Here is a 13,896-nt window from a genome sequence, read left to right as displayed (position 1 = left end):
CAGTATGTTATTTAATTGGAGTAAGATTGCAGAACTCTGTCGATACAGAAGGATCTGGGTGCCCTGGTACATAAATCACAAAGGTTAGTAAGCAGATACAACAATGATTAGGATGGGAAATGGAATGGTGGATGATATATTGCAAGGGGAGTGGTTATGGATGTAGATAAGTTTTACTGCAATTGGACTAGGCATTGGTGAGACCACAGCAGGAACCGAAACCATAAAATCCCACCCGAGGTTAACGGATCTTCCCATTGTCCGCTTCTCACCCGATTCCCATGGCGGGCAGGGTGATAAAACTCCAGCCCATATTTGGAGTAATGTGTAGCATTTTGGCCTCCATACTTAAGAAAGGATATAATTGCATTCGAATGCCTTTCACAGAAAGTTCACTTGACTGATGCCTGCGATGAACGGCTTATCGTATGAGGAAAGATTGGACATGTTGGGCCTGTATCCACTGGAGTTTAGAAGAACGACTTATTAAAACATAAAGAACCCTGAGGAGATGCAACAGGGTGGATGCTGGGATGATTTTATGGAGGGAGTAGAACTAGAGGATGCAGTTTAGAAATAAGGGGTCTCCCATTTAAGACAGAGACGAGGAGAATGTTTTTCTCTCCCAGAGTCATTTAATGTAGAATTTTCTTCTCCAGAGAGCAGTGGAGGCAGAGTCATTGGATATTTTTAAGGCTCAGTTAGATAGATTTTTGACTGACAAGTGAGTTAGGGGTTACAGATAGGAAAGTAGCATTGAGGCCATAATCAGATCAGCCAAGACCTTACCAAATGGCTGAGCAGGCTCAAGGGGCCAAATGGGCCTACTCCTGCTCCTTACTTACATGTTCATATACATGTCTCTGCTTTAATTCCTAACTCCAAGAGCACGTTCTACAATCATATAGCACTCTACTTCAAAACATTTTTCTTATGTCCAAAATCTTACATCTATGCATCTTCTATTTTGCCTCATGCCTTCATAAGTTTGAACACTTGTCAAATCAACCTATAATCTCCTTAGTAGTTTTACTATCATTAAATGCCCCACCATCAGCACTCTAGAGGTTCCTGTTGACCAGAAATTGAATTGGACCAACCACACAAATACTATAGCTGCCATATAAATACTGTGGCGACCAGAACAGGTCAGAGGCTAGGAATCCAGCAGAGCGTAACTCATCCCCTGACTCCCCAAAGCCTGTCCACCATCTACAAGGCACAAGTCGGGGGTGTAATGGAACATTCTCCACTCATCTGGGAGAGTACAACTCCAAAAACACTCAAGAGGCTCAGAACAAAGCAGCCTATTTGATTAGCACCCCGTCCACCACCACCTTAAACATTCACTCCCTTTACCACAGGCACACAGTGGTAGCAAATTGTGCCATCTACAAGATACACAACAAAAGCTTTCCATGGGTCCTTCAATAGCTTCTTCCAACCCCACAGCTTGTGTCCCTAGCAAGACACAAACAGCAGAAGCATGGGAACACCAACACTCACAGGTACCCCTCCAAGTCATTTACCATCCTGGCTTGGAGATATTTTGCTGATCCTTCACTGTCACTGGGTCAAAATCCCAGAACTCCCTTTTTAACAGCACCTAGGATATACCTAAACCTCATGAACTGCGCGGTTCAAGAAGGCAGCTCATTATGGCATTCACAGGGGGATTTAGGGATTGGGAAAAACTGCTGCTGCCCACATCCCTTCAACAAGTATTTTCAAAGATTTATGGATTCAAGACTCATCCTTTTGTTTTAAAATTTTGGGATAATATTTTCGATGCATTTATCCTCCACGCCCGTATCTATGGAAATGTTGGAAAATATTAATCACAAACTCAGAGTTCTTTGAAGAATTTTGGACGCACGCCCTGCAGTCTAGGTGTTTTACAACATTACATACTTAAACCAGACACTAGATTATGTATCACACCCTGCAAGGAGAAGAAAAAACTTGCACAGAAATGCATCTAAAACTAATGTTTAAAGTGGTAAACTGAGACAAGGCAGAAACTCAGTTTTAAATTGAGCAAAGTTCATAGCTCAGTCTTATAGGTGTTTATTTGAATTTGGAGTCTAGAGAGAGGAGTGACAATAGCCTACATTCTCCAGTCCCGCCCGGATTTGTTGCAGGCGGGCCGGAGAATCTGTTGATCTTGAACAAGAATTTACTGTCTCAAGGCTACCAGAAAATCTCACCCATCATTTGTATTTAAACAAAGAACAAAGAAAATTACAGCACAAGAACAGGCCATTTGGCCCTCCAAGCCTGCACCGACCATGCTGCTCCGACTTAACTAAAACCCCCTACCCTTCCAGGGACCATATCCCTCCATTCCCATCCTATTCATGTATTTGTCACGACGCTCCTTAAAAGTCACTACTGTATCTGCTTCCACTACCTCTCCCGGCAACAAGTTCCAGGCACCCACTACTCTCTGTGTAAAAAATCTGCCTCATACATCTCCTTTAAATCTTGTCCATCGCACTTTAAACCTATGCCCCCTAGTAATTGTCTCTTCCACCCTGGGGAATAGCTTCTGACTATCCACTCTGTCCATGCCTCTCATAAACTTGTAGACTTCTATCAGGTCTCCCCTCAACCTTGTCACCCCAGTCAAAACAAACCAAGTTTCTCCCATCTCTCCTCATAGTTAATACCGTCCATACCAGGCAACATCCTGATAAATCTTTTCTGTTCCCTCTCCAAAGTCTCCACATCCTTCTGGTAGTGTGGTGATCAGAATTGAACACTATATTCTAAGTGCGACATGACTTGCCAATTTTTAAACTCAATACCCCAGCCGATGAAAGCAAGCATGCCGTATGCCTTCTTGATTAGCTTCTCCACCTGCATTGCCACTTTCAGTGACTTGTGTATCTGTACACCCAGATCCCTCTGCCTATCAATACTCTTAAGGGTTCTGCCATTTACTGTATATTTCCTATTTGTTTTAGGTCTTCCAAAATTCATTACCTCATATTTGCCTGGATTTATATAGCAGCCTTCAGCCCCACAGCAAATGCCAGGGTCAAAAGATCGTTAATGGACTGAACTTTCCATAAATGGACCAATGACATCATGATGACTGCAACATATCCAAGAAAATATTCAGTTCAGTCCAATAATTTGTCTTATTGTCAAACTGAAACAAATCATTCCTTTTTGTTTTAAAATTCCTCCGTGGTCTCACCCCTCTCCATCTCTTTAATTTTCACCACCCCCCCCCTCCCCACACCGCATCCCCCTTCCGCCCCACACACACACACACACACCCCTGCAAAATATCCGCATTCATCTAATTCCGGCCTCTTCAACATTCCCGTTCTTAATCGCTCCACAAGTGGCAACATACTTTCAGCTCTCATAAGAACATAAGAAATAGGAGCAGGAGTAGGCCATCTGGCCCCTCGAGCCTGCCCCGCCATTCAATAAGATCATGGCTGATCTGTCATGGCTCAGTTCCACCTTCCCGCCCTCTCCCCATAACCCTTAATCCCCTCTCTTATCAAAAACCCATCAACCTACGTCTTAAAAATGTTTAGCGAGGTAGCCTCCACCACTTCAACGGGCAGAGAATTCCAGAGATTCACCACCCTTTGAGTGAAGAAGTTCTTCCTCAACTCCATTCTAAACCACCCCCCCTTTATCTTGAGGCTGTGCCCCCTAGTCCTACTGTCCTTTCTGAGCGGGAAGAACCTCTCCACCTCTATCCTATCCATCCCATTCATCATCTTATACGTCTCAATGAGATCTCCCCTCATTCTTCTAAACTCTAACGAGTACAAGCCTAGTTTATTCAGCGTCTCCTCATAGCTCAACCCCCTCAACTCCAGCATCAGCCTAGTAAACCTCCTCTGCGCTCCCTCCAAGGCCAAAATATCCTTGCGTAAGTACGGCGACCAAAACTGCACACAGTACTCCAGCTGCGGCCTCACCAATGCCCTATATAGCCGCAGCAAGACCTCCCTACTTTTATATTCAATCCCCCTTGCTATGAAGGCCAGCATCCCATTCGCCTTCCTGACCACCTGCTGCACCTGCAAGCTGGGTTTTTGCGACTCATGCTCAAGGACCCCGAGGTCCCTCTGCACCGTTGCCTGCTGCAGTTCTGGACCCTAAGCTCTGGAACCACCTTCCCCAAACCTCACTGCTTCTCTTTCCTCCTTCAAGATACTCCTTAAAACTCTGAGCGGGGGTCACTGAATATTTTCAAGGCAGAGATAGGTAGATTACTGACGAACAAGAGAATAAAAGGATATTGAGGGTAAATGGGAATGTGGAGTTGAGGCCACAGTCAGATCAAAGATGATTTTATTAAATGGCAGAACAGTCTTAAGGGGCTGAATGGCGTACAGCCACTCCTACTTTGAATAGTCATATGCATCTCTTCAGTCACCCTTTGGTCACCTGTCTGATTATCACGTTTTGTGGCTCAGTGCCATTATTTTGTTTATAATGCATCTGTGAAGCATCTTGGGATGGTATAATAATGGCATTATTATAATACAAATTATTATTACTGCCACTGGATATCAAACAAGGTCAGATGCACTGTTCCATAGATTGATGTCTCCCTAAACTGACCACATGCTCGATCTATAGTGGGAATCCAGCACAATACAAATCAGTGAGGCCCAACTGGAATTGTCAAGGGCAACATGTTGAAACAAGTATTAGGCACATTGCCTCTGCCGTAGAGAGCCTCATGTTAATTTCAGATCCATCAGCAAATGTAGGTCAGGGCCGACCAGATGATACGCTATGCACTGGGCGACTCGATGGCACAGAGATTAGCACTGCTGCCTCACATCGACAGGGAATAGGTTCAATTCCAGACGCGCCTGACTGTCTGTGTTGAGTGTGTACGTTCTCCTCGTGTCTGCATGGGTTTCCTCCAGGTGTTCATAAGAACATAAGAAATAGGAGCAGCAGTAGGCCATCTAGCCCTTCGAGCCTGCCCCGCCATTCAATAAGATCATGGCTGATCTGATTCAGGTGTTCCAGTTTCCTCTTACAGTCCAAAGATGTGCAGGTTAGGTGGATTGGCCTGCTCAATGGTCCCTTAGTGTCCCAAGATGTGTAGGGTAGGGACATTTGCAGGGTAAATACGTGGATTACAGGGATAGAGCCTGGATGGGATGCTGTGTTGGTGCAGGCTCGATGGGCCGAATGGTGTCCTGCTCTGTGGGGATTCAATGATTCTTAGATCTAAAGCAAACAAAGCAGAGATCCTTCATGGGATCATGGGGAACTGCCTTTACTTGCCTGAATATAGAACCAGGTAAAGCTGGAGTGCTCCTGGATCAACACAAAAACAGCAGGTCTGCACAACTTATCACATATCCATTCCCAATCTCCATCCTTCCAACTCCCCCAACCCCAGTTCCCTCCCTCCTCTTTCCACCTCTGTGCCACCGACTTATGGGATGCCACAGGCCCTACCAGCCCACCGTTGTCAGGATAGACCCAATTTGACGCGGTTCTCCTGTGCAGTTGGGATCTGGTTTTGTCGCTGCTGGGTTAGCAGCTGAGTCTGAGTGCAAACCAGGCCCCTCAGTTCCAACTCCTGACAGGGTGTACCCAAAAGGAAAGAGTACTTTTATTGTTGGATATTATTGTTAGTCTGTAAGTAACACAGCAGTAATGAGCAATAAAAAAAGAGAAGAAAATACAAGGGAGAATACTTTATTCCTGAGACACTGTGCATGTAGAACAGGGAAGGGGCAAACTCAGTTTAACAGAAATCTGCTTACTCTGTATGAAACCCCTGAGGTTCATACTGCCCCTCTGTCTCTCGCTCTGCTTCTTTTTTTCTCTCTCTTTTCCCTGATTATTCTTCCCTCCTCAGCTTCTTTCTTCTTGCAATGCAGGAGTCATTGAATGTGCGGAGGTGGGTCAACCAAGGTCTGTTTCACGTAGAGAGGCAGCTCGCTATTGACTAATGGCAGGGTCTCCCAATCCTGCCGAGGTCTATGGCATTTTGTATTGCTCTCCCACCATATAACCAGGGAATCTACAACAGGAGGAGAGGCTCACTTTCAGCTGGACAGGAAGGTCCCAATGGCAGGAAGGGCTGGAAAATCCTGCCCACAGTCTTCTACAGACAGCAACAATTCCTCACCCATCTGGGGCTTCACCCATTGTTGAGGGGATATTTTGGAGCTCCAAATCTCAACTGTATCTTCGGGTTATTTAAAAAGGACGGAACAGAATACTTGCTAAATGGTGGAAAGCTAGAACCGAGAAGGTCCATAATGACTTGGGTTTCCATATACTTCGATCATAAAAATGCATAGGTACAAGAAATCATTTAAAAGACAAATGAAATACTGGCCTTTGTATCTGAAGAACTCGAATATAAAGGGAGAAAAGTTAAATTTCAGCTATTACAAAGCCCTGATTTGAGCACACCTGGAGAATTATCAGCAGTTCTGAGCACTGGCCTTAGGAAACATGTAGGGAGGGAGTGCAGTGCAGATTTACCTAAATGACAGCTGGACGCCAACAGTTACATTACAGGAAAGGATACACAATTATAGTTCCTGGAATTTAGGAGGTTACAGGGTAACTGATTAAAATTTTCAAGATGTTAAGAGGGATAGATGGGATAGCTAGCAAAAAGACTGATCGGCAAGTCTCAGATCTGGGAGTCTAGTCTAAAAATTGGAGCCTAACCTTTCAGGAGCAAAATATAGAAACACTTTTGTGGGAGAAGTTTAGAACTCCTTTCCACAAATTAGTGCTAGATCAATTGTTAATTTTAAATCAGTGGTTGAGTGATTTTTGTTAGCCAAAGGCATTAAAGGATAGAGCGGTGAATGGAGTTAGGACATAGACCTCATTGAATAGTTGTTTGTTCCTTGTTGGCGACGCAAATTTGTACAACACTTCTAAGGCAGTAAACAGGAAAAGAGAACAGAGGAGAAGGAGGCATTAAGCTGTAATGAGTGGTGGTCCAAAAGCACATTCAGAAAAACGGGTTTTAAACAGGTGTTTAAAAGTGGCAGCAAAGCAAAAAAGTTTTTAGACAGGTCCAAAATCTTGGATCATGTCAGTTGGCACCAAAAATGGAATAAAGCTAGGAATAAATGCTCAGAAAATGGACAAGATAGAGGCCCTCAGTCTGGAGGAGGGGAGCAGCAAGTTCACAGGGGAGTGTGGAAGACAAGGGTGATGAATTCAATACACTGATAAATGGGGAACGACAAGAGGTCAAGAGTTATAGGGAGCTAGGTTCATGACACATTGCGATCAAGAGAGTTTTGAGGTTTCGGTAAAGTGAACTTGGGAAGACAAAACGTGTAATGGACATATGAGAGTTTCACCAGTGGAGGGGCTGTGGTGGGTGTTACAATAAAGCTGGGCACAGATAGGTTAGGTAAGAAATGAACGTTCAAACTTAACTCAACCAAGATTCAGTCTGAACGAGCAGCCTGAGGAAGAAGTGGGATTGGAAGCTAAGGACAGGGATCAAGTAAATAGCTTGTGTATGAACAATATGAAGTTAAACAAATTTGCTGCCACTTGATGTTGGATAAAGAGTCTGACTGCATATTGATGGTATGGATTGTGAGTGCCCATGGAAATGTACAGCTAGGTCAGCACACATATCATAAAATCCCAACAATGCAGAAGAAGACCATTCGGCCCATCAAGTCTACACAGAACTCTCTGACAAGAGTGTCTGACCCAGGCCCCTCCCCCACTCTATCCCCATAACCCAATAAACAACCCATCTTTGGACATGGATAGTGAATCCACATCAATGAGTGAAACATATAGATAAATAATAAAAGGGAGTAAATGTAGCCTTTGATGCCCTCTTAAGGTGACCATGTTGAGTGGAAGGTTAAGCCATTACAAGAGATATGCTGTACACGTTGGGATAGGTGGGAACCGAACCAAGTAAGGGCCACTAAGCTGGGTCACGAAGCAAAGACACTGGAGTGGGATGGCATGGTAAACTGTATCAAATACCACAGAGAACTTAACCTTTCAGCCCAACGGGCACCGACGATTTCACGTTCCAGAATAACAAAACCGTTTCACACAACAAAGTGTAAGAGTAAGCAGAAACAAGCAGCCTTCCCTCCTGAAGAATTAAATGAAGCAAACCTTGATCTCAGCACAATTGAACGCTACTTAGCAAGTGGACAGCTGCACCACAAAACCAGAATTAATCTTACAATTGGAAGCAAATCACAATGATTTCCTAAGCACTGCTTCCCAATACTACAAAGGTTTCCTCTATATTGTTGCATGTTTAAAGGCTTCTACAGACAAGTGACTGAACATCAAATGTCAATGAAATAGAATTACAATAGCTACATAACATAAAAGACATGGATGAGTGGAAGAATCCATTAACGCTAGCTCTATTTTTATGTTAAGGCAAGCAGTCACACTATCTGTTGATTGACCTAATGAGGGAGAATTTACAGTGTAATAGGCAACAAGCTAAGACACCAGTGAAATTGTTACTAGAATTTTGTTTTCTCAGCTACACGCTAGGCGCAAATGATGAATAAATTTGGTGCAAAAGTCGTCAGATCTCATGTCTACATATTCATTAAATATTTGGTAAAATAAGTGATCTGATACGTTCTGTATTGTTCAAAGGCCTGATGCCAAATAAACATACTGTATAGTCAAAACAACCACCAAGGCAACAGCAATTTTAACTGGTACCAAGGAACGATCGAGCGCTTTATTTAAACTAGTGCGCTGAGAAATGTGGTACACTACATACATTTAAAATCTGGACATTATAAGGTGAATCAAAATAGGAAAAATGATCTGGTTCAAACTTTCTCACTGCTGTGGCCTATTGTAATGTTGTGCTAGCCAATCCATGGTTACCAAATAAGTCCATACTAAACGATGGTCAACAGTGATCAAGTTAGCATAGTTTTACATATCACTATAAGTCAATTTTATGCTGGCAAGATAGGATTCACAACCTGATTTATATGGTACTGATGTAGAAAGGTAGCAACGGTAAGTCATTCAGCCCTGTGAGCCTATTCCAAATTTGATTAAGAGCATGCTTAATTTGAACCTCAACTTCAGTTATACATCACTGTTCATTATCTTCATATTTCTACCTAACATAAACCTGTACAACCGCCTTGAAAATTTTAATTAATCCAAAATCCAGGTTTTTTTCATGGTGAGAGTTCCTGGTTTCTACTATGCTATGTGTGAAAAGATGTTCCCTGACTTCACTCCTCTATGAACTAATTCTAATATTAATTTGTGCTCCCTTGTTTTGGATTGCCTGTGTTCACCGCATCGAATCCTTTGGTTATGTTAAGCACGCCAATCAGATCATCCCTCGATCTCATAAATGCAAGAGAATACAAGCCACGTTTATGGAACCCGTCTTCATATTTTAATCCCTTATCCCAGTCTAATTCTGGTGCATTGACAATATACCCACTCTAAGGCCCATAAATCTTTCATAAGGTGTGGAAACCAAACTGAATGCAATACTGCAGGTGGAATCTAACCAAAGTCTATAAACCGAAGCATAACTTCCAAACCATTGTATTCCAAACCGCTTAAGATAAAGATCAATATTTCAGTAACTTTATTGCTTACTTTGTGTACCTGTTCCTGTGGTGATTTATGTACCCAAATCCCTTTCCTCCTCCACATTAGCTCTTACCATTACAAAAGTGTTCTGATTTGCCTTCTCTGGATCCAAAGTGGGTGAATTTGTATTTCCCCCACATTGAATTTCATCTTCCATAGTTTTTCCTCCTAACTTACTTTATGTCCCTTTGTAAAACTTTCTGCCCTTGTTCATATAACGTACTGTACCTAACTCAGCAAACTTGGATATGCAACTCTCTGTTCCTTCATCCAAGTCATCACTACCTATAGTGAAAAATTTATGCTCCAATATGGATTACTGAGGGAGACCACTTGTTACATCCAGTCAGAGTACATTTCTCTTTATCCCTCCTCTGTCTGCCATCTTCCAGCCAACTACTATCTCCTGTCATAACATTACCTCCAATTCCTTGTGCTTCATGTTTTACCGATGCACATAACATGCCTTTGAAAGTCCAAAGTACAGACAATATGCACAGGTACTTTCACCATGACAGTGACCGCCTCAAAAGATGCAACTAGATTTATGCAACACAATCTGCCCTTCATATATTCATGCTGTCCCCTTTTGGTCAGCTCATTGTTATCTATGTGCTCGCTCATCCTATTCATGAAGAGAGAGGCTCCAGAAATTTCCACACAACTGTTGTTAAAGTGATAAGGCCTAATGGATCTGCACTGTATCACTTCCCTGGCTAACGTATCTTTGCTAAGGTCCAGTGGCCACATGATAAAATCCTATACTAAAAGCAAGCTGTAAAGTTCAGAAGTCTTTGCTAGATTTGTAATTACTTCTTGGATTAGAAATAGAGTAGCAAATTGAAAAATCAATATTTTCACTTTTTCTAGCAACCTATAATTTTTTTGATGAGGACCAACAGAAGATATTATTTCACTAAGAAATGGGGAGAAACATGCAGATTCTGACTACATTAAAAATTATTCATAGAATCATAGAATCCATACAGCGCAGAAGAGGCAATCCAGCCCATTGAGTCTGCACATACTCTCCGAAACACTAACTTAACCAAGTCCTTTCCCCGTAATCCCACACATTTCCCAAAGATACCAAAACCATACTAGTCGACTCTTCCCTACTGCCAGCAGACTTTTGAATGGAACTACCATATATTATTACCTTTGCCATATATTAAGCTGACCTTTCCCTATCTATGTAACTGCAACACTATATTGTGCGTCCTGTCCTTTCCTTCTCCCTATGTACTCTATGCTTTGTCTGTAACAGCTTGCAAAAAACAATACTTTTCATTGTATCTCAATGCATGTGACAATAACAAATCAAATCAACTCAAATTCCCATGACTAATCCATTTAACCTACACATCTTTGGACACTTATTAGAAATATTTCCAAATCCAACTCTGTGCCAGAATATTTATGCAAAGAAACAGAGTGAAAATTGAACCAGAACAGGAGAAGTAAATTAACATTGAAATAAATACTTTGGAATTTTAACAAAAAGAGATTTGTTTTGGGTGGGAGTACATAAAGATTCAGAAAACTACCAAAAGAGGAACTATTCCTAACTTGCAACTGAGCTCAGAACTGGTCACTTTCAACCAATTGCCAGAAAACTACAACTTATGGACATTTGGGTTCTCCTGTAGAACACAACCACAGGTCTTAACTGTCTCTGATGTTCCCTGACCATCCCAGAATTTTCTTAACAACCTCGCACCCTGGCCTGCATCAGTTTTGCCACCTTAATTGATGCCGACAGTGCGTGATTTTAAAAATACACTTGTGCTTGCGCCAAAACAAGACTTTATCCCTGTTGGAGGCCAGCCTTGGCACCTACATCCAGAGAGTTATCTTGATCCATGTATTTGGATGGGACAGTTGTCTGGATGCTGGGGGAGGAGTGCCAGTTCTCGCAGTGTCCTTGAGAACGGTTGAAAGTTTTCCACTACCGTGCATTCGTACAATGTTTTAAAAAATGGGCACACGGCACAGTTGCAATTTTTCAAAAGTCAAATGCCATTTTCTTGCTTGAATTTAATGATTCTGCAGCAGCCTAAAGTACGTGCAGTTGTCGTCACATGTAAGCAACAATAAAGGTTGCCCATTTGAGGTTTTGGGTGTCACTTCAACATGAAATCGCAACCTCAATGAGTAGTCACCAAACAGGACTGCAAATTAGCGGAGTAAAGGGGGCGGGAGGCGAGCACCCCCTGGGAGTGAAAAGGTGCAAAGTGCTCTTCTCCGCCAGAGCAACAAAGAAAGAATATATATTACAGGAACACTGCTTTGTGTGCACACAGTGCGAGCGAGAAGGTTCTTTAGAAAGCTCTCCCCACCCTTGACACTAAGCGCGAAATAAAGTGCAAATCCAAACCCACATATACTTCTTTCTGCGACTGAAATGCAACATATATGAAGCATTTGTGCACAACCGGAGATTGCAGGCTGGCCCGAATCATTACACACATACTCGGTTCACGCTCCAAGCCCACAGCCAGTCATTGCTAAACTGCATTTTACATCGTCCCCATTCAGTCCCCTTCTTGTGGAACAAGAACAGATAATATTTTGTGTATATATATATATATACACATATTAGAAGTAAATGTTAAGTGGCTTAACTCACAAGAACGTTATTGCAGCAATGCCTCCTCACTCACCTCGTGAAAAATAAAAATCCTGACAGCAGAAGTGGAAAAAAAAATGCAAAGGCTCCTCCTCCTCCCAGAGAGAAGCAGCTCCCACAGACTGGAGTTCAGCTCCCTCTCTCAGCCTGGTAACCCACTGCAGAAAGGACACAGCATAGACAGACAGAGACTGGAGTTCAGCTCCCTCTCTCAGTCTGATAGCCCACTGCAGAAAGGACAGAGACTGGAGTTCAGCTCCCTCTCTCAGCCTGATAGCCCACTACAGAATGGACACAGACAGAGACTGGAGTTCAGCTCCCTCTCTCAGCCTGGTAGCCCACTGCAGAAAGGACACAGCATAGACAGACAGAGACTGGAGTTCAGCTCCCTCTCTCAGCCTGATAGCCCACTACAGAATGGACACAGACAGAGACTGGAGTTCAGCTCCCTCTCTCAGTCTGATAGCCCACTGCAGAAAGGGCACAGACAGAGACTGGAGTTCAGCTCCCTCTCTCAGTCTGATAGCCCACTGCAGAAAGGACACAGACAGAGACTGGAGTTCAGCTCCCTCTCTCAGTCTGATAGCCCACTGCAGAAAGGACACAGCATAGACAGACAGAGACTGGAGTTCAGCTCCCTCTCTCAGTCTGATAACCCACTGCAGAAAGGACACAGCATAGACAGACAGAGACTGGAGTTCAGCTCCCTCTCTCAGCCTGATAGCCCACTGCAGAAAGGACACAGCACAGACAGACAGAGACTGGAGTTCAGCTCCCTCTCTCAGCCTGATAGCCCACGGCAGAAAGGGCACAGACAGAGACTGGAGTTCAGCTCCCTCTCTCAGTCTGATAGCCCACTGCAGAAAGGACACAGACAGAGACTGGAGTTCAGCTCCCTCTCTCAGTCTGATAGCCCACTGCAGAAAGGACACAGCATAGACAGACAGAGACTGGAGTTCAGCTCCCTCTCTCAGTCTGATAGCCCACTGCAGACAAGACACAGCATAGACAGACAGAGACTGGAGTTCAGCTCCCTCTCTCAGTCTGATAACCCACTGCAGAAAGGACACAGACAGAGACGGAGTTCAGCTCCCTCTCTCAGTCTGATAGCCCACTGCAGACAAGACACAGCACAGACAGACAGAGACTGGAGTTCAGCTCCCTCTCTCAGCCTGGTAGCCCACTGCAGAATGGACACAGACAGAGACTGGAGTTCAGCTCCCTCTCTCAGCCTGGTAGCCCACTGCAGAAAGGACACAGGCAGAGACTGGAGTTCAGCTCCCTCTCTCAGCCTGATAGCCCACTGCAGAATGGACACAGGCAGAGACTGGAGTTCAGCTCCCTCTCTCAGCCTGGTAGCCCACTACAGAAAGGACACAGCACAGACAGACAGAGACTGGAGTTCAGCTCCCTCTCTCAGCCTGGTAGCCCACTACAGAAAGGACACAGGCAGAGACTGGAGTTCAGCTCCCTCTCTCAGCCTGGTAGCCCACTACAGAAAGGACACAGCACAGACAGACAGAGACTGGAGTTCAGCTCCCTCTCTCAGCCTGGTAGCCCACTGCAGAAAGGACACAGGCAGAGACTGGAGTTCAGCTCCCTCTCTCAGCCTGGTAGCCCACTACAGAAAGGACACAGCACAGACAGACAGAGACTGGAGT

The 13,896-nt window shown here is 43.9% G+C and overlaps 1 protein-coding gene across 2 annotated transcripts in view; it reads right to left on the bottom strand.

Moving 5' to 3' along the window:
- The window catches only part of elovl5 (ELOVL fatty acid elongase 5), a 101,686-nt gene extending 89,334 nt beyond the window's left edge, over positions 1-12,352 (bottom strand). Inside the window, exon 1 of one of the 2 annotated variants that reach the window (XM_080192027.1) lies at positions 12,270-12,352. The gene's annotated coding sequence lies outside the window, so the exon portion shown is untranslated. Of the gene's footprint in view, positions 1-12,235 lie in introns of both variants that reach the window. The other variant, XM_080192026.1, reaches the window with a different exon arrangement.
- Between the last annotated feature and the right edge of the window lie 1,544 nt (positions 12,353-13,896).

Source organism: Carcharhinus amblyrhynchos, chromosome 7, assembly GCF_965287045.1.
Source record: "Carcharhinus amblyrhynchos chromosome 7, sCarAmb.v2.hapA, whole genome shotgun sequence".
Taxonomy (NCBI): Eukaryota; Metazoa; Chordata; class Chondrichthyes; order Carcharhiniformes; family Carcharhinidae; genus Carcharhinus; species Carcharhinus amblyrhynchos.
This window is presented reverse-complemented; position numbering and strand designations above follow the sequence as displayed.